At 43.5% G+C, this 23,470-nt stretch overlaps 1 pseudogene; it reads right to left on the reverse strand.

Moving 5' to 3' along the window:
• Nucleotides 1-5,801: 5,801 nt before the first annotated feature.
• Nucleotides 5,802-6,291, reverse strand: LOC147983190 (uncharacterized; annotated as a pseudogene).
• Between the last annotated feature and the right edge of the window lie 17,179 nt (nucleotides 6,292-23,470).

The raw sequence follows: 23,470 nt of genomic DNA on the forward strand, positions 1-23,470 counted from the left end.
TACCGGGGAGTAGGTGCTGCACAAAGTGTCAGATCACATATGCAAAAAATAGAAAGCATGAAATTGACAAGATGTGTTGTGCACATGAGCTTTACTTATGCACGGGGTCTGCGCCCGGCTTTGTACAAAGGATTACATGCAACAGCGGCAACACTTGTACAAAAGGTGGTTGCCGGAACAGGTTCCGACAACCGCGCCTTACGGGTAAAACTTACGAAGATGCTCAATGTTCCAGGAATTGCTCACCGGAATGCTATCTTCGGTCTCAAGGCGGACAACGCCAGGCCTAGTGACTCGTTTCACCCGGTAAGGGCCTTCCCACTTCGGCGTCAACTTGTTGGAATTCTTGGCGGACTGAACACGCCGAAGAACAAGGTCGCCTTCCTCGAGACTTCTGGCGTTAACTTTGCGGCTATGGTAGCGGCGCAAAGCTTGCTGGTAGCGAGCAGCTCGTACAGCAGCCTGAAGACGGTCTTCCTCAAGGAGCAGCGCGTCATCTTGTTGCAGCTGCTCTTGCTCAAGCTCATCATAAGCGAGCACTCGAGGTGACCCGTATACGAGTTCCATGGGGAGAACTGCCTCTACTCCATAGACTAGAGCGACAGGTGTCTGGCCAGTGGCTCGATTTGGCATCGTCCTGATCGACCAAAGAACCACCGGCAGCTCCTCGATCCAGTTTCTTCCGCACTTGTGCAGCCTGTCGAAAGTCCTGGTCTTGAGCCCACGCAGCACTTCAGCATTTGCCCTCTCCGCTTGACCGTTGCTTCTCGGGTGAGCAACAGAAGCGAAGCAGATCTTGGCGCCAAGATCTTGGACGTACTGCATGAAGGTGCGGCTCGTGAATTGCGTGCCGTTGTCGGTGATTATCCTGTTAGGGATCCCGAAGCGGCAAACAATCGACCTGAAGAACTTGACTGCTGACTGTGCTGTCACCTTCCTCACTGCTTCCACTTCCGGCCACTTTGTGAACTTGTCGATTGCAACGTACAAGTACTCAAAGCCTCCGACTGCTTGGGGAAAGGGGTCGAGGATGTCGAGCCCCCAGACCGAAAATGGCCAGGATAAAGGGATCGTCTGGAGAGCTTGAGCTGGTTGGTGTATCTGCTTGGAATGGAACTGGCACGCTTCACACTTGGTTACTTGTGCAGTTGCATCCTGGAGGGCTGTCGGCCAAAACAAACCTTGCCGGAATGCTTTGCCGGCAAGTGCTCTTGCGCCAATGTGGTGACCACATATGCCTCCATGTATCTCTGCCAACAGCTTCTGTCCGTCTTCCCGGTGAATACACTTCAATTTCACACCGTTGAGTCTTCTTTTGTACAGTGTGTTGTCGACAAACTGGTACATCCTGGACTGCCGGGCTACCTTTTCCGCTTCTTCTTGCTCCTCGGGAAGTTCTCCTGTCTGAAGGAAACGGACAATCTACTGTGCCTATGCTGGAGCTTGTGGCTCGACAACAAGGACTAAAGGCAAATCTGCTGCTGCGGGAACATCCGCTTCTACGGCGAGAACCTGCGGCTCTGCCGGAGCTTGACGTTCCCCGGCAAGCTTGCCGGAGCAAAACTTGTCGGGAGCTTCTGCTTCAACGGAACAAACCGTAGGGCTTGCCGGAGCAGACTGCTCCTCAGCGCTCTTGGCGTTGATCTTGGGGACCTTCTTGGCGGCGGCTTCAGGAAGCTCTGCCGGAAAATAGTCACCAGAAATCAACTTCCTCTTCTTGCTCTGTCCAGTTGATGGCGTTACAGACGGTTGAGTCAGCTTGAGCACAAAGATTCCTGGTTCCACAGGTAACTTAAGTGCGGCGCACTTTGATAGGCCATCGGCAATGGCGTTCTGAGCTCTTGGAACATGCTCCATCTGTAGGCCGTCAAAGTGCTCTTCTAGCTTCCTCACTTCATCGACGTAGGCTTCCATCAATGGACTCTGATAGCTCTTGTTCACTTGGCGGACGACAAGCTGTGAGTCACCCCTGACAATGAGCTTCTTGATCCCAAGGTCTGCTGCGATCCTGAGACCGGCAAGCAAGCCTTCATACTCTGCAGTATTGTTTGTTGCTTGCTCCTTGGGAAAGTGCATCTGGACTACGTACTTGAGGTGCTCTCCGGTGGGTGCGACAAGCAGCACGCCAGCGCCGGCGCCTTGCAGCGAAAAGGCACCATCAAAGTACATCAGCCACTCTTTGCTTGCTTCCTTGACGGGGATGCTCGTTTCTGGAATTTCTTCATCTGGTGTTGGCGTCCATTCTGCTATGAATTCTGCCAATGCTCTGCTTTGGATAGTTGAAGTACTCTCAAACTTGAGGCCAAAGCTTGACAGTTCCAGTCCCACTCAACAATCCTGCCTGTAGTTTCTGGATTCTGTAGTATCCTCTTCAGCGGAAAACGAGTGACAACTGTGATCTCATGTGCTTGGAAGTAATGGCGCAGCTTTCTCGAGGCCATGAGAAGGCCGAAAAGCAATTTCTGCATGCCAGAGTACCTTGACCTAGCCCCCTGCAGAAGGGAACTGACAAAGTAAACTGGGTGCTGTACCATTCTCTTCTGTATCTCCTCGCGCGTCTGCGCAGATCCATCCTTGTCGGGACCAGAGCTTGTCGGGGAAGCCCCCTGCTTGTCGCTAGATGCGCCTGCCGTGGTTGCTGGCTCGTCATCTGCCTCCCTCTCTGCCACTAACGCAGCACTAACCACTTGATCGGTTGCCGCTATATACAGCAGCAACTTCTCTTGTGGCTTAGGTGCGACAAGTGTTGGAGCGGAGGACAGGTATCTCTTCAAGTCTTGCAGCGCAGCCTCCGCTTCCGGAGTGCATTTCATTGGACCTTCCTTTTTCAATATTTTGAAAAACGGCAGGGCGCGCTCAGCAGACCTAGAGATAAACCTGCTGAGAGCAGCCACGCAACCGGCAAGTCTTTATACATCCTTGACGCGTTTTGGTGCTTCAATCTGCTCAATGGCCTTGATCTTGTCGGGATTGGCTTCGATTCCCTGCTGAGACATGAAGAACCCGAGAAGCTTGCCGGAGGAGACTCCAAACACACACTTCTCGGGGTTGAGCTTGAGGCTGATCTTGCGCAGATTTGCAAAGGTCTCGTCTAAATCTTGAATCAGAGTTGCCTTGTCCTTGCTCTTGACCACTATGTCATCCATGTAGGCTTCCACATTTCTGTGTATTTGTGGCTCAAGAGCGACATGGACTACCCTTGCAAATGTTGAACCAGCATTTTTTAAACCGAAAGGCATCCGTATGAAACAGTACGTGCCACATGGAGTGATGAATGCGGTCTTCTCCTCATCCTCTTCTGCCATGAAGATCTGATGGTATCCCGAGTATGCGTCAAGAAATGAAAGCAAGTCACATCCGGCCGTGGAGTCAACAATCTGGTCAATGCGCGGTAAAGGAAATGGGTCTTTGGGACAAGCTTTGTTAACATCGGTAAAGTCGATACAAAATCTCCATTTCCCGTTTGTTGTCGCATGGTATTCCTCTCATGCACCTTGTCGCATATACCCTCATAACCTCTGTAGCTCTGCCCTTACCGTTCGTTGTCTTATCTGTTCCTGACAAGTATTGACTTCTCTTTCACTTCCTTGCTTGTATATACATGCTATGATGTATTGTAATATGGATTGGATTTCATATACATGTACTATATTGATTTTAAGTGTTACACACATGGTTCTTGGTCGTGTTCTTCCGATCTAACGGCTCTGCACCTAATTGATACGACAACATTTCTTGTTCATGCTGTAACTATGATCATGCTTTAAGTAATTTTATTTACTGATGTGAATGCACTCATGATCTGTGTGGCTTTGTGTTAAAGTGTTCCAATATTTTTTTTTGTTGTTATCAAGTAGGTAGTTCTATGTATTTTTGTATTTTTATGGCAATTTCTTTGACCTCGTGGATGATTCAAATCCATATAGCTTGTGAGGTGATGGCAGTCTTCGGCGGCATTTTAGTCTGTATAAGTTCAAATGTCTTTCCTATAGAGAAATAAAATCAGTCCACTTAATTTTCAGAATAACAACTCTTGGTGACTACTATTTATGAATCGCATATAATACTTTGCAATTTTTGAATAGTTAACACAAGGTATTCGTTCATATCCTTAATTGTTCCATTGTGATGGTACTTGCATTACTCTCTCTTTGCAGATATATTCTTTTATGATTTGTTCATAATAATTTCTTGAGGACAACAATTTAGGTGGAAGATATGCTATAGACTAGGTGGTAATAATGCCCATCATTTACAATTGCAAAACTCTTAATAAATGTCTTGATAATCTCAAATAATAAACTACTGATTATTTTTCCCGACATTCAGAAATGCATAGTGAGCTGCACGTTTGGGTCACCACGTTGGAGTTGCTTTTAAATGATTCAAGAATATCATCAATCCTGAGAATAGAGGGGATCAGAGTTAGGGAGGTGTTTTGTTAACATTTACACCTGATTTTTATTTATTAGTAAATAGGGGCGGGTTAACATTATTTTCTCTTGTTAAAGCATTTTTTAACCCATGGCAATGCACGGGCACTCAACTAGTGAGATGTAATGAGAGGCGTACCTCTCATGTTTACACACAACAGTTATAGTAGCAGGTGATGAAACCCCCTTTCCTGTGCGCTACGGTGCGGAGGATCGCCTAGGTCTGCGCGCGGAGGTAGAGGATGGCCAGATCTGGATTGGATCGCCCAGGGCCTGCGAGCGGCGATGCGGACCGGTCGGGTTGGCGTGTGCTCGCCGAGTTCCTGCGTGCGGCTTGACCAATTCATCTCTAGTAGTGTTTGCTTTGGGCTCATGTTGCATTGTGGCGCTGGTGGCCTCAGATCCTTGGATTGTTGGTGGAAGACTCGGCTCCGGGCGAAAATCATGCATCGACCCTGTCGTTGCCGGCGGTAACGGCGTCCACGGATGTTGTCTTCCTCCTTGGAGGTATCGTTGTGGAGCCATTCCCTTCCTTCCCAATAGCGTGAGATCTCCTGGTGAAAACCTAAGATCAGGCAGTGCCAGATCGGGTGACGGTGGAGTCCACAACTTCGTTTTCCTCCTTGGAGGCGTCACCTTGGTGATCCCGCCGAGGGGTTCTGATGGTGTTCGCGTTTGATAGTAGAGCTTGGGTTTGTGGTGCTGCCGACGGGTCATTTTCTTTCTTTTCTTTTTGCGTTGCCTTTGCGGTGCTTTCCTCCTTTGAGGACTCTTGTAACACCTTCTTCTCATCAATGAATTTGGCAGTTCTCCTGCCAACATTCAAAAAAAAATGAAACCCCCAGATTCTGGAACATTTTCCCTTCAATGAAAATGCGGGTAGGCCTCTTTGGGAGGCATAATTAAGCATTTCAATGATTCTTTTCAACCACGTACCCAAGTGCAACTCATATTTTTGTTACTTTTAGCGTTTTTGAGTTGTTTGTAAATTGCGATCCCTAATCCCATTCCACTACCCATTAATCAATCAAAAAGCTAATTGTCAGTGAAAATCGAACGGTAACCTTCCTCGCCTGATCTGAATGAACTTTTGTGAATCAGAGAAAATCTTCAGCGTCATTTTTGAAATAAATAAATACTGATAAGACCACAGCGTTCTACAATCTCCATTGGAAATTCTCAAGTTATATTATTACTCATTATATTGTTGCACATCACAAGTTTTGCTGTCCGGAAAGATGATCATTTTTCTTCCGGAGGTAGAAGAAGGCCTCGTGCTACTCGCTCATTTTGCCCCGTTGTTTAAGCAGTGCCGCAAGATTTTCAACGCCAGCCAGCTCACGCCGTTGAGCTCGTGGTCTGCGTCGGTCAGCGGCGTCCTCTCGCTGGCCCGGAAGAGGAACGCCTTGTCGCAGCGCACCGGCGTGCCACGAACCTGCTCCAGCAGGGTGGCCGCCTCCGTCAGCATGTCCTCGTCCCGGCCTGCGGCCAACTCCCTGGCGGCGCGCCCCAGCCAGCGCACGGTCAAGGCGTAGTCCTTAGCGCACTGTTCCAGAACCAGCCGCCGCCGGGGCGACGTCTCGGTGGCCTGCAGCCGGGCGATGCGGTCGCCGGTGGCCTTGGCGGTCGCCCCGGCGATCCTCACCGCGATGACGACGAGGCCGAGCTCGTCGGCCGTCGCACTCGCCGGGTCCGCCCCCAGCGTCTTCACGCACAAGTCGTAGTCGTGCGCGGCCTCCCAGGAGCCGGTGGCGACGAGCGTGCACGTGTCCTCCAGCGTGCTCGCCCTCGCCGTGCGCGCGTGCTGCGCGATGAGCAGGAGGACGAGGGCGGAGGAGAGAGCTTGGAGAGCAGCCATGGTCGTCGTCGTCTGATTTGTTTCTCTCTCAGACTCGACCTATATATACTGTAAGACGTACATAGGAGTAATTAGATTGGTGGCGCTGTAAATTTGTGTTTATCCTTTCAAACGTTTCCATTCGTTGCTCATGCATCAAAGTGAAACTCTTTTACTAGTTACATCACATTGAACAAAAACCGAATGTAATAAATTTTTGACAAATGTAATTAAGAATGGTGAGTAAGAAATTCACCACATATTAACCATGTGTATTAATCATCGCAATATTAGTAAATATTTCTGACGCCCAAGAGCCTACTGAACATATAATTTCTTAAGAATCCAGACAAAACAAAAGACCCGATTTATACTAGCAACACTAGTTAAAACGGGCATTTGTGTCCCAAATGAACGGAACCGCCTGTAATAACCCTACCACATGGTTTTATTTTTCACCGAGGCGGTTATTAAAAGCAAATTGCCTACAAAAATTAACTCGGGCGGATCAAAAAGAAAAGAAAAGAAATGAAACAGCTGGCAGGCTAGTATTGGGCCACAACCCATTTTCACAATTGAACCCTTTCTTTCCGTCCCTCAAATCCCACCCCCGCAGTCACTCGCCCCCCCCCCTCTGTTATCTTCCCCCCTTCCTTCTTGTCTTGCAAATCCGTCCCTTCTCTCGCGCATCGACCTCGGAGGGTTTAGGTGACCTTGGGCTGCACCGCCGTGAGGAAGCCATGGTGGTCAAGCCGCCGCATCGGAGCTCGCCTTCCGCCCTACCATCTAATCATGTGTTGTTAAGATACAATCAGCTAGGTAGATTGCACTAGTTAGTACGTGATGTTGGCTAGGTGATTCGAACTTGTGTTGACATATTTTCTTAAGGGGCCGGCTGGATGTCAGGTGACTCAATTTATAATTTGGGTAAGTCACTCTTTGATCTACCTTTAGATCAATGGACAGAACATTCATCTACAACGAAAAATGGCTGACCTAAATAATCCTTTTTTAGGGGTAGCTAGGTCAGTCATTATTTAGGCTGACCTAAATAATCTATCAGTCGATTTTGTCATATTGCCTTCCTAATCAGCATGTGGGCAATCCGAGGGCCTGACTTGAGTAGTATGCATGGCCAATTTTCAGCTACTTTGCTCCCACAGTTTGTGTGCCCGTTTCAAAGTGGCGGTGCCAGCACTATAACCTATGATGTCCAGTTCAAAAAAAAAAACTATGATGCAAGCACGAAGTATTTCTAAATATTTAACTATTTTCTTAATTTATGCAGGGAAAATGCTTGTATTGAGAGAGGTTTGCTCAAAATATTGTGCAGTCAATTGACCACACAGCCAAAGTGTGGCTTCGCCACTGGCCGGTTGTAGCATGAAACGTCCACATGCTCGGTCTAAGAGCAAGATAAAAATAACTAACATGTCCACTTTACTAATCGTGAGCTCGTTTTTTTTTCTTTTGTATTGTTTAGACGAGGATACATGTACATGTGCCTATATAAAATTGTTCTTTTTTTGCATTGAACCTATATTTAATAGCTGAATATACTTATGGTGCATGTGATTTGCAGATGAGTCGCCACGTACGTATAGTTTCGGCCAACTAATCATGGGAGTAGATTAACCCTAATTAAAACAAACACAAATTTTAAAAGGGAAAAATGTTACACAACTACAACTTGGCATTGGTATTACCATTGAAGATGAATAGATTGGAAATTTTTCCACAAAAAAGAGAGGAAAGAAACTGGAAAAGTATTTAAAAAACGAGTAAGCAAATAATGTAGTAGTCTTTTCGTAAAAAAATATTCTAAGGAATTAATTAGTCGCATGTGTATTACCTTTAAGAACAAAGAAAATGAAAAACAAAATAAATAACAATAAAATTTGCCCATAATTAAGAAAAAAATTGCACTTTCTAATATCATGCCAAAATAATCTTATAATAGAGGAATTTTGCAAAAGGGAAATTTTTAAGAATGAATTAGTAGCATCTGTATTAGCCTTAAAATAAACAAAAGAAATAAAAACTGAAAAAAGCAAAATAATGAAATTTTCTAAGAAAGAATGAATTAGTGACATTGGTATTATCCTTTAAGTAGGAAGAAAACAAAATATTAAATACAAATAATGTTAAAATTATCACAATCTACAATTGTGTATACTATGCAAGAATAAGCATATACTACTGGACTTTTTGGAAAAAATAAGTTCCCTAAGTAGGAAGGAATAGTGGCATTGGTATTAAACTAAAAAGGGAAAAAAGAAACAAAATCAAAATAATGAAGTTATCTAAGAAAGATTGAACTTGTGGCACTTGTATTACCTTGAAGTAGAAAGAAAATAAAAAAAATACAAATCAAGATAAAATGCGCAAAACTCGCGGTTTTGCATAATATGCAAGAATAAACATATAATAGTGATTTTTTTGCAAACAATAAGTTCCATAAGAAGGTAGCAAATAGTGGCATTGGTATTACCCTTAAAAAGAAACAAACACTAAAACAAAATAATAAAAAGTAAAAAAGTTTTCTAGGGAAGAATGAATTAGTGGCACTGGTATTACCCTTTAAAACATAAAATAAAAAGCTAAACTAATAATAACAAAATTTGCACACATTGTACACATAAATTATGTTTTAAAAAATATCTACAAGAATAAGCATGTAATATTGGAATATCCGTAAAAAAGTTCTCTAAATGAAATAAATTAGTGCCATTGGTATTACTCTTAAAGGATAAAGAAAATTATTTTTAAAAACAAATAATGACAAAAAATTCCAAAATATGCACCAAAATTTGCTTTTTTTATAATAGGCTAGAATAAACATATAATAACGAATATTTCACAAAAATAAAGTTCCAAAGAAGTAATGAATTAGTGGCATTGGTATTACACGTAAATAAGCACTAGTAGAAAACGGGCCTATTGTCCCGGTTCCTGAACCGGGACTAAAGGGTCGTTACTAATGCCCTGTCCCTTTAGTCCTGGTTCAGTCTAGAACCGGGACAGATGGGCCTCCACGTGGCCTGTGCGCGGAGCCCAGGCAGGAGGGCCTTTTGTCCCGGTTGGTGGCACCAACCAGGACCAATAGGCATCCACGCGTTAGCATTTCTGTGGCTGGGGTTTTTTTTTGAAAGGAGGTGGGTTTGGGGGTTTTGGGGGATTAATTTAGGTGTTTCATATATTGTGTTAGCTAGCTATAATTAATAGAGAGAAGTGTCCTCTCTTATGTCCGTGCTTGGTCGACGCTACGTACTATACATACGTATAGAGAGGACTAGACACGGTAGCTAGCTAGTAAGCAAACGAAGGAAACAGAAGATCGTCATGAACATATATGCATACAGAGAGAAGTGATATCGACCACCTCTCTTTCTCCGAGAGATTGGTCGAACAACAAGTTCTCGTATATCTATCCGACACTACCGGCTACATACATTGTTAAGGAAATCATTAACTGGTAGCTGCTCGGTTGGCTAGCGAGTAGGGGATTAATCGGCTAATCGGCAAGTTAATCGGCCATTTAATCAATTAATCGGACTATTTTTTGGTTTATCGGCTACTCGGTGACCCTATGAGTATGGATTAATCGGCAAGTTAACTGGTTAATCAGATGAATTCTTGAACAGGGGCTACATATATACAATAATTATCTCTTACAAATATAATCTCCTAACATACGGATGCATGGTCCACATAGTATTCTCCGTCTTCAGCGATCACGTGGTCAAGAAAGAATGCCGCCAATTCCTCTTGAATTGCTCGCATGCGAGCTGGTGCTAGGAGTTCATCCCGCTTCCGAAACATCTAATTTGAAGAAGGGGGTCAATACATACATATATATATATATATATATGAATGAATGAAACTCAACACAAATGATGGTAATAAAATAAAATTGTGAATATTGTTATTTACGCACTTCATATTGTTCGTCAGAGTAGCCCCGCTCACAGGTCGTGTGGAGGATGGACTCGCAAACATAGTATCCACAGAAATCATTCCCTTGTTCCTGCCACAACCACTTTACAAGAAATAGAGGTCAATCAAACTGATAAGCAAGAATGCCAAATGGTATTGATGAAACTAGCGCTTAAATCACTAGGAGATGCGCGGAACATGCTACTATAGTGCTTACTTTCGGGTGTCTAAATTCCAGCTTCTTCAGCAGTCCCGGAGCTTTTTTGGTGAATTTTCTCCAAACCCTGCCAGACAAAGAAAACAATTACTCGATATCAGAAATGAACAAAGTTGCTGATATGGTGGATAATGATCGATGTAACTTACTTCTCGAGCATTTGAGTCATGTTCGCATACTCCTGGGGATCTTTTCGTTTAGAGTCCAAGACAGTTAGTACTCCCTGCTCAAGCTTAATCTCTAGGAGAATATAGTGGAACCTGCGCACGCATGCATAACTCATCAATTACATTACTCTAACCTTGACTAATATATAAGGGAAACCGAATATGCACAAGGCAGTAACACTCACTTGAAGTTGTAAGGAAAGAGTATTATATCTTTGTTTTCATTTATTACCAACGATCGTAGCAAGTTGGCCTCGGTATCTGCGGCACGAAATTTAACCTCAGTTGCATCTATGAGATTTGTGTTAATGAACCCAATATCACCGATTTGTCTTTTCTTCAATTCGACGATCTTCAAACTGCATAATATAGTGAGGATAATTATAAATACATGCAATGAAAGAGCTGAGCTATATAGAGAGACTTAATGACAGAAGTAGTACTACTTACAGACAGTAGCAGGTGACCATTGCTTTATCGAGGGCCAATTGATTGAAAAACTGAAAGAACTCCTCAAATGGAACAGGCAATAGTTCAATTCCAACGGGGTCATGCTCCTTTTTAACTCTCACATACAAAGTATTCCTCCCCCCAGACTCTCTGCATATTTTCATGTACCAATCATGCAATCTTCGCATCATCGTTGATAGAGATCTTTCATCTTTGACGAGAGGCTTCCCATACTCGTATCTTTGTATCTGCACCTCCAAGAAATCATAATGTGCATCGTCGGGCAGGTAATCTCCAAGATTGCTATAACCGGGCACCATCCTCGGATCATTAGCGACGATGTCGCTAGGCACCTTGAGCGGGGGGCACGATTGCTTCGCTTGTTCGCCGAGCTGGGCAATCTGTTTCCCAGCTCGTCGTTCTTTCATCCTTTGATCACTGACAGTACTTCCCGACCGCTCCGCTTCGGCAAATGCCTTTCCAATAATGCGCTCATAGTTGCCTTTCGGCGGAGACTTGGGTGGTTTTGTCAGGGCAGCCAGAGTGCGCTTCGCTTTCACCGGATCTACCTTCTCCTCCGGGGGTGGATGTTTCTTTGCTTTCACCCCTTCAAAGAAGTTCCTCACTTCTTCTCGCGCGATCTCGGCGTTCTCCTCCGGGGTCCTCTCGTATGGTAACTTCTCTGGAGTCTTCAGAGAAGGACCGAATCTGTATGTCCTCCCGCCTCTGGCTGTAATGCTAGACGCCGGCAGAGCAGACGGAGCGGCTATCTTCTTTACTTTCTTACGAGGCAGAGGAGAAGGACTACGGCGCGCTGGAGCAGCCGGAGCGGCGGCAGGTCTCTTCCGCCCTTGCTGACGAGGCGGAGAAGGAGGAGGCTGGCTGCTCGGGTGCGCCAGCGCAGGCGGAGAAGGAGGCGGTGGAGGAGGAGGAGGAGGCGGAGGCATCCAGTTCGGAAGGTTGATGAGCTCCTTCCGCCATAGGCATGGAGTCTTTAGAGCAGAACCCAGCCGAGTCTCCCCTTCACCAGTAGGGTGGTCAAGCTGGAGGTCCTCAAATCCCTCCGTTATTTCATCCACCATCACCCTAGCATATCCTTCTGGAATCGGCCGGCAGTGAAAAGTTGCGCCAGGTTCAGTAGGAAAAACAGAGCCAACAGCCGCCTTGACCTTCATATTAATCCATTGCGTCATAAGGTGGCAATTTTGAGACTCCGTGATAGCATCCACGGGATAGCTGGCAGGAGCCGTCAAGACATGCTCCGGCAGAAGCAGCTCGGTGGAAGCCACGCTGCTTCTCCGCTGAGATGGCGGGGTAGCTTCGGGGGAAGCTTTAGTAGTTCGTTTGCTGCAATTTGCTTCTCGTTCCTCTATCGCTTGTACCCTAGCGTGCAGCGCCTGCAGTTGAGTCTGCTCCACTTTCTTCCTCCTCACGTGGCATTTGTAACCGCCTGCGTCCGGAAACCCAGCCTTCCACGGAATGGAGCCTGGCGTGCCTCGTGTCCGTCCAGGGTGCTCAGGATTCCCGAGGTCCATTGTGAGCTCGTCGTTCTCTCTGTCTGGAACGAACGTCCCTTGCTGCGCTGCTTCGATATAGTGCTTAAGCCTCTTGACTGGTATTTCCATTTGCTCGTCCGTCCAAATGCACTTCCTTGATACAGGGTCCAAGTTTCCGCCAGCCCCGAAGAACCAAGTCCGGCAACGGTCTGGCCATATAATTGTCTCTGGTTCGATCCCTTTATCAACCAGATCATTCTCAGCCTTGGCCCACTTAGGCCGGGCTACGAGGTAGCCACCTGACCCCGTGCGATGGTGATGCTTCTTCTTCGCGGCATTTTTCTTGTTTGTCGCCGACATCTTCTTACTCTTTTCCGATGTCTTGTGGGCCACAAATACGGGCCAGTGATATCTGATCTTCTCATATCTGCCCTTGAATTCCGGTGTCTCTTTTTTATCAACAAACATATTCAGCTCTTTCTTCCACCTCCTAAATAGGTCTGCCATCCTCTTAAGAGCAAAAGACCTGATTAATTGCTCTTTAACTAGCTTCTCCGGATCATTGATACGTCTCCAACGTATCTATAATTTTTGATTGCTTCATGCTATATTATCTACTGTCTTCGACTATATTGGGCTTTATTTTCCACTTTTATATTATTTTTGGGACTAACCTATTAACCGGAGGCCCAGCCCAGAATTGCTGTTTTTTGCCTATTTCAGTGTTTCGAAGAAACATAATATCAAACGGAGTCCAAACAGATAAATCCTTTCTGGAACGTCATTTTCTTCTCGGATAAGACCCAGGAGACTTGGACCCTACTCCAAGAAGTACCGGAGACGGTCACGATGGTAGGGGGCGCGCCCCCCCTACAGGGCGCGCCCCCTGCCTCGTGGGCCCCTCGGTGCTCCACCGATGTACTCCTTCCTCCTATATATATCCACGTACCGCCAAACGATCAGAACAGGAGCAAAATCCTAATTCCACCGCCGCAACTTTCTGTATCCGCGAGATCCCATCTTGGGGCCTGTTCCGGAGCTCCGCCGGAGAGGGCCGCCATCACGGAGGGCTTCTACATCATCATAGCCCCTCCGATGAAGTGTGAGTAGTTTACCTCAGACCTTCGGGTCCATAGTTATTAGCTAGATGGCTTCTTCTCTCTTTTTGGATCTCAATACAATGTTGTCCCCCTCTCTTGTGGAGATATATTCGATGTAATCTTCTTCTTTTGCGGTGTGTTTGTTCAGACCAATGAATTGTGGGTTTATGATCAAGTCTATCTATGAACAATATTTGAATCTTCTCTGAATTCTTTTATGTATGATTGGTTATCTTTGCAAGTCTCTTCGAATTATCCGTTTGGTTTGGCCAACTAGATTGGTAGTTCTTGCCATGGGAGAAGTGCTTAGCTTTGGGTTCGATCTTGCGGTGTTCTTTCCCAGTGACAGAAGGGGCAGCAAGACACGTATTGTATCATTGCCATCGAGGATAACAAGATGGGGTTTATTTCATATTGCATGAATTTATCTCTCTACATCATGTCATCTTGCTTAAAGCGTTACTCTGTTTTTAACTTAATACTCTAGATGCATGCTGGATAGCGGTCGATGAGTGGAGTAATAGTAGTAGATGCAGAATCGTTTCGATCTAGTTGTCACGGACGTGATGCCTATATACATGATCATGCCTAGATATTCTCATAACTATGCTCAATTCTGTCAATTGCTCAACAATAATTTGTTCACCCACCGTAGAAAACTTATGCTCTTGAAAGAAGCCACTAGTGAAACCTATGGCCCCCGGGTCAATTCTCATCATATCAATCTCCATCACTTTAATCTTGTTTTGTTTTTACTTTGCCTTTTACTTTTCACTTTGCATCTTTATATCAAAAATACCAAAAATATTATCTATCAGATCTCACTTCCGTAAGTGATCACTTTGAAGGGATTGACAACCCCTAATCGCGTTGGTTGCGTTGAGCTCTTTGTGTTGTGTAGGTACGAGGGACTTGCGCGTGGCCTCCTACTGGATTGATACCTTGGTTCTCAAAAACTGAGGGAAATACTTATGCTACTCTGCTGCATCATCCTTTCCTCTTCGGGGAAAACCAACGCAAGCTCAAGAGGTAGCAAGAAGAATTTCTGGCACCGTTGCCGAGGAGTCTACGCAAAAAGTCAACATACCAAGTACCCATCACAATCCCTATCTCTCGCATTACATTAGTTGCCATTTGCCTCTCGTTTTCCTCTCCCCCACTTCACCCTTGCCGTTTTATTCGCCCTCTCTTTCTCCTTCCCCTTCTCCTTCTCCGTTTGCCTTTTCTCGCTTGCCTTTTGTTTGCTCGTGTGTTGGATTTCTTGTTTGTCGCAATGGCTCTACCAAATTTTGTTGATCTCCACTTTAAAAGGTTAGAGGAGATCAAAAACAACGTTAGGAAGTTTATGGTTTTACAATTTGAGCATAATAATTTCTTTAGAAACGAGCTTAAGGAACAAAAAGGTTTTATGAGTTATATGAATAAAGAGCTCGATGATATGTCTAAAGAATTTGATGGTATCAGATCCCAAATTGCTCGTCTTGAAAAGATGCCTGCTGAAATTTCAGACATGCAAGCTACCTTAGTCAATAAGATGGCCGCAAAAACGAATACCTATGAAAATCAAGATGAAGATCTAAAAGTTATTGATGTGTCCCCTATCAAATATTTGTTTTGCAATATGAATCTTGATGGAACTGAATATGATCTTCCTTTACCTAGAAGGCGTTCCAAAAATTCGGAGTATTTAGATCTTTATGATGAAATTGATGAAAGTGGGATTGAAAGAAATAAAAATTTAGATGTTGCTAAACCCACTATATTGGATTTCAAGGAATTTAATTATGAAAGTTGCTCTTTGATTGATTGTATTTCCTTGTTGCAATCCGTGCTAAATTCTTTGCATGCTTATAATCAAAAGAAAGCCTTCACCGAACATATTGTTGATGCCTTGATGCAATCTTATGAAGAAAAACTTGAGTTGATAGTCTCTATCCCTAGAAAACTCTATGATGAGTGGGAACCAACTATCAAAATTAAAATTAAAGATCACGAGTGTTATGCTTTGTGTGATTTGGGTGCTAGTGTCTCCACTATCCCCAAAACTTTGTGTCATTTGCTAGATTTCCGCGATCTTGATGATTGATCTTTAAACTTACATCTCGCGTATTCTACTATTAAGAAACCTATGGGAAGGATTAACGATGTTCTTATTGTTTAAAATAGGAATTATGTGCCCGTAGATTTCATTGTTCTTGATATAGATTGCAATCCTTCTTGCCCTATTATTCTTGGCAGACCTTTCCTTAGAACGGTTGGTGCGATTATTGATATGAAGGAAGGGAATATTAGATTCCAATTTCCATTAAAAAAGGGCATGGAACACTTTACAAGAAAGAAAATAAAATTGCCATATGAAACCATCATGAGAGCCACTTATGGATTGCCTTCCAAAGATGGCAATACCTAGATCTATCCTCGCTTTTATGCCTAGCTAGGGGCGTTAAACGATAGCGCTTGTTGCGAGGCAACCCAATTTTATTTTTTTGTTTTTTGTGTTTTTCTTATGTTAGGGAATAAATAACCCATCTACCCTCTGTTTGGATGTGGTTTTGTGTTTTAATTAGTGTTTGTGCCAAGCTAGACCTATTGGATCTTCTTGGATGATAGTTATTTGATCTTGCTGTAATTTCCAGAAACTTTGCGTTCAGTGCCCGAATTACTAAAAATCATCAGAATGTGATAAAATACTGAATCCAATTGCTTATGATCAATAAACAAATTATCTAGGTCGTCTAATTTTGGTAGATTTTTTGGAGTTCCAGAAGTTTGCGTTAGTTACAGATTACTACAGACTGTTCTGTTTTTGACAGATTCTGTTTTTCGTGTGTTGTTTGCTTATTTTGATGAATCTATGGTTAGTAAAATAGTTTATAATCCATAGAGAAGTTGGAATACAGTAGTTTTAACACAAAAATAAATAAATAATGAGTTCATTACAGTACCTTGAAGTGGTTTTATGTTTTCTTTCTCTAACGGAGCTCACGAGATTTCTATTGAGTTTTGTGTTGTGAAGTTTTCAAGTTTTGGGTGAGTTCTTTTGATGGATTATGGAACAAGGAGTGGCAAGAGCCTAAGCTTGGGGATGCCCATGGCACCCCCAAGATAATACAAGGACACCAAAAAGTCAAAGCTTGGGGATGCCCCGGAAGGCATCCCCTCTTTCGTCCACTTCCATCGGTAATTTACTTGGAGCTATATTTTTATTCACCAACATGATATGTGTTTTTCTTGGAGCGTCTTGTATTATTTGTGTCTTTGTTTTTTAGTGTGCCACAATCCTCCTTGCTGTACACACCTTTTGAGAGAGTCTTCTATGAATTAAAATTTGATAGAATACTCTATGTGCTTCACTTATATCTATTGAGCTATGTAGTTTTGCTCTATGTGCTTCACTTATATCTTTTGAGCGTTGAAATTTTGCTCTATGTGCTTTACTTAGATATTTTAGAGCACGGTGGTGGTTTGTTTTAAAGAAACTATGATCTCTCATGCTTCACTTAAATTATTTTGAGAGTCGTAATAGCATGGTAATTTGCTTAATAATAACTTGCTTGGTATTCAAGATTTGTGAAACTTTCTTTTGAGTGCATTGAATACTAAGAAAAGTTGGATGATTGATAATTGTTTTGAGATATGGAGGTAGTAATATCAAAGTCATGCTAGTAGAGTAATTATGAATTTGATAAGTGCTTGACTTAAAGTTTGCAAGTCCCGTAGCATGCACGTATGGTTAACATTATGCAACAAATTTGAAACATGAGGTGTTATTTGATTGTCCTCCTTATGAGTGGCGGCCGGGGACAAGCAATGGTCTTTTCCTACCAATCTATCCCCCTAGGAGCATGCGCGTAATACTTTGGTTTTTGATGGCTTGTAGATTTTTGCAATAAGTATATGAGTTCTTTATGACTAATGTTGAGTCCATGGATTATACGCACTCTCACCCTTCCATCATCACTAGCCTCTACGGTACCGTGCATTGCCCTTTCTCACATTGAGAGTTGGTGCAAACTTCATTGTGCATCCAAACCCCGTGATATGATACACTCTTTCACACATAAACCTCCTTATATCTTCCTCAAAACAGCCACCATACCTACCTATTATGGCATTTCCATAGCCATTCCGAGATATATTGCCATGCAACTTTCCACCATCCAGTTTATCATGACACATTCATCATTGTCATATTGCTTAGCATGATCATGTAGTTGACATAGTATTTGTTGCAAAGCCACCATTCATAATTTTTACTTTTCACTCTTGATTCATTGCATATCCCGGTACACCGCCGGAGGCATTCATATAGAGTTATACTTTGTTCTAGTATCAAGTTGTAATCATTGAGTTGTAAATAAATAGAAGTGTGATGATCATCATTCAATAAAGCATTGTCCCAAAAAAAGGCCAAAAAAAAGAAGGCCCAAAGTAGCAATGTTACTATCCTTTTTTCCACACTTGTGCTTCAAAGTAGCACCATGTTCTTCATATAGAGAGTCTCTTGAGTTATCACTTTCATATACTAGTGGGATTTTTTCATTATAGAACTTGGCTTGTATATTCCAACAATGGGCCTCCTCAAGTGCCCTAGGTCTTCATGAGCAAGCAAGATGCACACCCACTTAGTTTCTTTTGTTGAGCTTTCATACATTTATAGCTCTAGTGCATCCGTTGCATGGCAATCCCTACTCCTCACATTAACATCAATCGATGGGCATCTCCCTAGCCCATTGATTAGCCTCGTTGATGTGAGACTTTCTCCTTTTTTGTCTTCTCCACACAACCCTCATCATTATATTCTATTCCACCCATAGTGCTATATCCATGGCTCACGCTCATGTATTGCGTGAAAGTTTATGAGTTTGAAATTATTAAGGTATGAAACAATTGCTTGGCTTGTCATCGGGGTTGTGCATGATGAGAGCATTGTGTGACGAAAATGGAGCATGACTAAACTATATGATTTTGTAGGGATGAACTTTCTTTGGCCATGTTGCTTTGAGAAAACATAATTGCTTTGTTAGTTTGCTTGAAGTGTTATTATTCTTTATGTCAATATGAACTTTTGTCTTGAATCTTTCTAATCTGAATACTCATACCACAATTAAGAAATTTTGCATTGAAATTATGCCTGATACGTCTCCAACGTATCTATAATTTTTGATTGCTCCATGCAATATTATCTACTGTTTTGGACTATATTGGGCTTTATTTTCCACTTTTATATTATTTTTGGCACTAACCTATTAACCGGAGGCCCAGCCCAGAATTGCTGTTTTTTGCCTATTTCAGTGTTTCGAAGAAACATAATATCAAACAGAGTCCAAACAGAAAAATCCTTTTTGGAACGTGATTTTCTTCTCGGATAAGACCCAGGAGACTTGGACCCTACTCCAAGAAGTACCGGAGGCGGTCACGAGGGTAGGGGGCGCGCCCCCCCTACAGGGCGCGCCCCCCTGCCTCGTGGGCCCCTCGGTGCTCCACCGACGTACTCCTTCCTCCTATATATACCCACGTACCCCCAAACGATCAGAACAGGAGCCAAAAACCTAATTCCACCGCCGCAACTTTCTGTATCCACGAGATCCCATCTTGGGGCCTGTTCCGGAGCTCCGCCGGAGAGGGCCGTCATCACGGAGGGCTTCTACATCATCATAGCCCCTCCGATGAAGTGTGAGTAGTTTACCTCAGACCTTTGGGTCCATAGTTATTAGCTAGATGGCTTCTTCTCTCTTTTTGGATCTCAATACAATGTTCTCCCCCTCTCTTGTGGAGATCTATTCGATGTAATCTTCTTCTTTTGCGGTGTGTTTGTTGAGACCGATGAATTGTGGGTTTATGATCAAGTCTATCTATGAACAATATTTGAATCTTCTCTGAATTCTTTTATGTATGACTGGTTATCTTTGCAAGTCTCTTCGAATTATCCGTTTGGTTTGGCCAACTAGATTGGTAGTTCTTGCCATGGGAGAAGTGCTTAGCTTTGGGTTCGTTCTTGTGGTGTTCTTTCCCAGTGACAGAAGGGGCAGCAAGACACGTATTGTATCGTTGCCATCGAGGATAACAAGATGGGGTTTATTTCATATTGCATGAATTTATCTCTCTACATCATGTCATCTTGCTTAAAGTGTTACTCTGTTTTTAACTTAATACTCTAGATGCATGCTGGATAGCGGTCGATGAGTGGAGTAATAGTAGTAGATGCAGAATCGTTTCGATCTACTTGTCATGGACATGATGCCTATATACATGATCATGCCTAGATATTCTCATAACTATGCTCAATTCTGTCAATTGCTCAACAGTAATTTGTTCACCCACCGTAGAAAACTTATGCTCTTGAGAGAAGCCACTAGTGAAACTTATGGCCCCCGAGTCTATTCTCATCATATCAATCTCCATCACTTTAATCTTGTTTTGTTTTTACTTTCCCTTTTACTTTTCACTTTGCATCTTTATATCAAAAATACCAAAAATATTATCTATCGGATCTCACTTCCGTAAGTGACTGTGAAGGGATTGACAACCCCTAATCGCGTTGGTTGCGTTGAGCTCTTTGTGTTGTGTAGGTACGAGGGACATGCGCATGGCCTCCTACTGGATTGATACCTTGGTTCTCAAAAACTGAGGGAAATACTTACGCTACTCTGCTGCATCATCCTTTCCTCTTCGGGGAAAACCAACGCAAGCTCAAGAGGTAGCAATCATCCTCTGGCGGTAGGGTGAAATTTGACTTCAGCTCAGTCCAAAGATCATTTTTCTGCATATCATTGACATAAGACACCTCAGGGTCTTCTGTAGCCGGCTTTAACCATCGCTGGATGCTGATCGGGATCTTGTCCCTAACCAGAACCCCGCACTGAGCAACAAATGCGTTCTTTGTCCGGATGGGTTCAATCGGTTGGCCGTCGGGCGCGATTGCTATGATCTCAAACATTTCATCCGAGCTCAACTTTTTCTTCGAGCCTCGTCTCTTTATCGAAGTTGTGCTCGATCCGGAGGGCTAGAAAAAAGAACAAAGAGTTAATTAATATGTCTACATACCAAAACAATGAATGCATCAATTAGCTAGTCAGCACGGGCTTAACTAATATATATACCTGGCCGGACTCGGTTCGGTCACCAGAGGCATCATCACGGTCTCCTTCTTGCACCGGCATTGGGTCACCGGAGCCATCATAATCATAGCCAGCTGCTTCCAGACCATCGGTGTCGTTGAGAAACAACGAGTAGACGGCATCACTTCCTCGTGCGATTATGTCCCCCAACAACTCTTCTTGTACTTCGTCTTGGGCGGTGTCCATAGTTTCTAAAAATATTTACAACATGGCAATTATTATTCAAACATGACAGATGGATATATTAGTGGCAAACGTAGAACTAATATTAATTAGTGGCCACGACACTGCTTCTCTAGGGTTTGGGGTATATCGACAACGACGACATACGTACATGGGAAAATAATATTATCGAGGAGGGGGTATATAGACCCCCCCCCCACGTGTTGAAGTTATCGGGAGGGGGTATATCGACCCCCCTCGTGTTGAAGTTATCGGGAGGGGGTGTATATCGACCCCCCCACCACGTGTTGAAGTTATCAGGAGGGGGTATATCGACCCCCCCCCTCGTGTTGAAGTTATTGAGAGGGGGTATATCGACCCCCCCCCCCCCCCACGTGTTGAAGTTATAGGGAGTTTATATCGACACGACATACATACATGGGTAAATAATATTATCGGGGAGGGGGTATATCGACCCCCCCCCTCATGTTGAAGTTATCGGGAGGGGTATATATCGATGACAACAGACCCGATAAAACATAAGAAAACAAAGAAGAAATAAAAAGAGGAGAAGAAGAAAGGAATAGCTAGAGGAGAAGATCGAAGAAAAAAAAGAAGAAAAAAAAGAGGAGAAGTTCTCTTCTTCTCCTCTATTCCTTTCTTCTTCTCCTCCTCTTCTTTTTCTTCTTTTTTCTTCTTCTTATTTATTTCTCCTCGTCTTCCTCTCCCCTCTTCTTCTCCTTTCTTCCTCTTCTTATTTCCTTTTTCCTCTCATTCTTTTTCTTCTTCTTCTTCCATCTTAAAAATACATGAAGTAGTATTGCTTGTTTTTTTTAAATAATGTTCAAATAGAAATTTTAGAAAAAAGTAAAGGTTTTGCCTAATTCATTGTTCATATGAATATACAAACATTTGCATATTTACAATAATCAATATCACCAAAAAAATCTATGAACAGAAAAAATTACTAGTTTTTCTAAAAATCTATCTTTTGCATATATACATTAACATATATATATATACACACAGAGAGAACATATATACATACATATATACATTTTTATAAAAATGCAAAAAACAAAAAATCTAAAAAAGGACATATAAACAGATATACACAGATACATATACTCATACATATACATATAATCAGGAAAAACATATATATATTTGAAAAAAAAACAGGGGGAAGAGGGGGGCGGTGCCGGCCCTGACCAAAGCGAGGCAGAGGCGACGGCGGCGCGGGGCAGCTGGGGCGCGGCGAGGCAAAGGCGACGGCGAGGCAGAGGCGGGGCGGCGACGGCGTCGGGGCGCGACGCGGGGCGGCGACGGCGTCGGGGAGGCGCGGGGTGGCGCGCGGCGACGGCGTCGGGGCGGCGTGGGGTGGCGACGGCATCTGGGCGGCGCGGGACGGCGTCGGAGGCAGGGGAGACGACGGCGACGGCGAGGCGCAGAGGGGCAGCCTGGCGGCGTCGTCGGGGCGGGATCGAAGAACTGAACAAAAAATTTCACAAGTGCTGTATAGATAGACGGAGCATTGGTCCCGGTTCGTGGCACAAACCGGGACCAATGCCCCCTTTAGTCCCCGTTGGTGGCACCAACCGGGACCAAAGGCTGCCGATTCGTGGCACAAACCGGGACCAATGCCCCTTTAGTCTCGGTTGGTGCCACCACCCGGGACCAAAGGCCGGTGGCACCAACCGGGATTAAAGGGGGCATTGGTCCCGGTTTGTGCCATGAACTGGGACCAATGCTCCCTTTTAGTCCTGGTTGGTGCCACCAACCGGGACCAATGACCTTGCGCTGGTGCGGTGGTGGGAGTTTAGTCCCACCTCGCCAGTTGAGAGCGGCCAACACATGTTTATAAGCTCTCCTGCCTCTTCCCTCTCGAACTCCTCTGAACTGCAGGCCTATGGGCCTAATGTGACACCTCTCTGCTTGTGGGCCTATTGGGCCTTCTGCGGGCCTGAATCCTGGCCCAGGTTGGGTTTCTAGTCGTATTCAGGCCGTGGTGGCCCAATAGGTGGCAGTTTTCTTTTCTTTGTTGCTTTATTTATTTTATTTTGTTTCTACTTACAACAAAATACTTATTGTTGCTATTTTTCCAGTTTTTTTGTTTTGTTTTCTGCATTATTTATTTTCTTTTGTTTTTTGCTTTATTTTTTAATTCTTTTTTGCTTTTAGTTTTAGAAAAATTATAAACTTTCTGTTAGTGCCATTAGTTTTCAAATTTGAAAACACTTTTTTAGTTTTTTTGTTTTCTTTGTTGCTTTATTTATTTTATTTTGTTTCTACTTACAACAAAATACTTATTGTTGCTATTTTTGTTTTTTCCAGTTTTTTGTTTTGTTTTCTGCATTATTTATTTTCTTTTGTATTTTACTTTATTTTTTTAATTCTTTTTGCTTTTAGGTTAGCAAAATTATAAACTTTCTGTGAGTGCCTTTAGTTTTCAAATTTGAATAGTTAAAATTTGAATTCTTTGAAATTTATGTGAATCACAAGTTTGTGATTAACTTTACTAAAAAAATGAACATAGATGCACCTATAGAGA

Source organism: Triticum urartu, chromosome 2A (genome assembly GCF_056163025.1).
Source record: "Triticum urartu cultivar PI428250 chromosome 2A, HENAU_Tu73, whole genome shotgun sequence".
Classification (NCBI taxonomy): domain Eukaryota; kingdom Viridiplantae; phylum Streptophyta; class Magnoliopsida; order Poales; family Poaceae; genus Triticum; species Triticum urartu.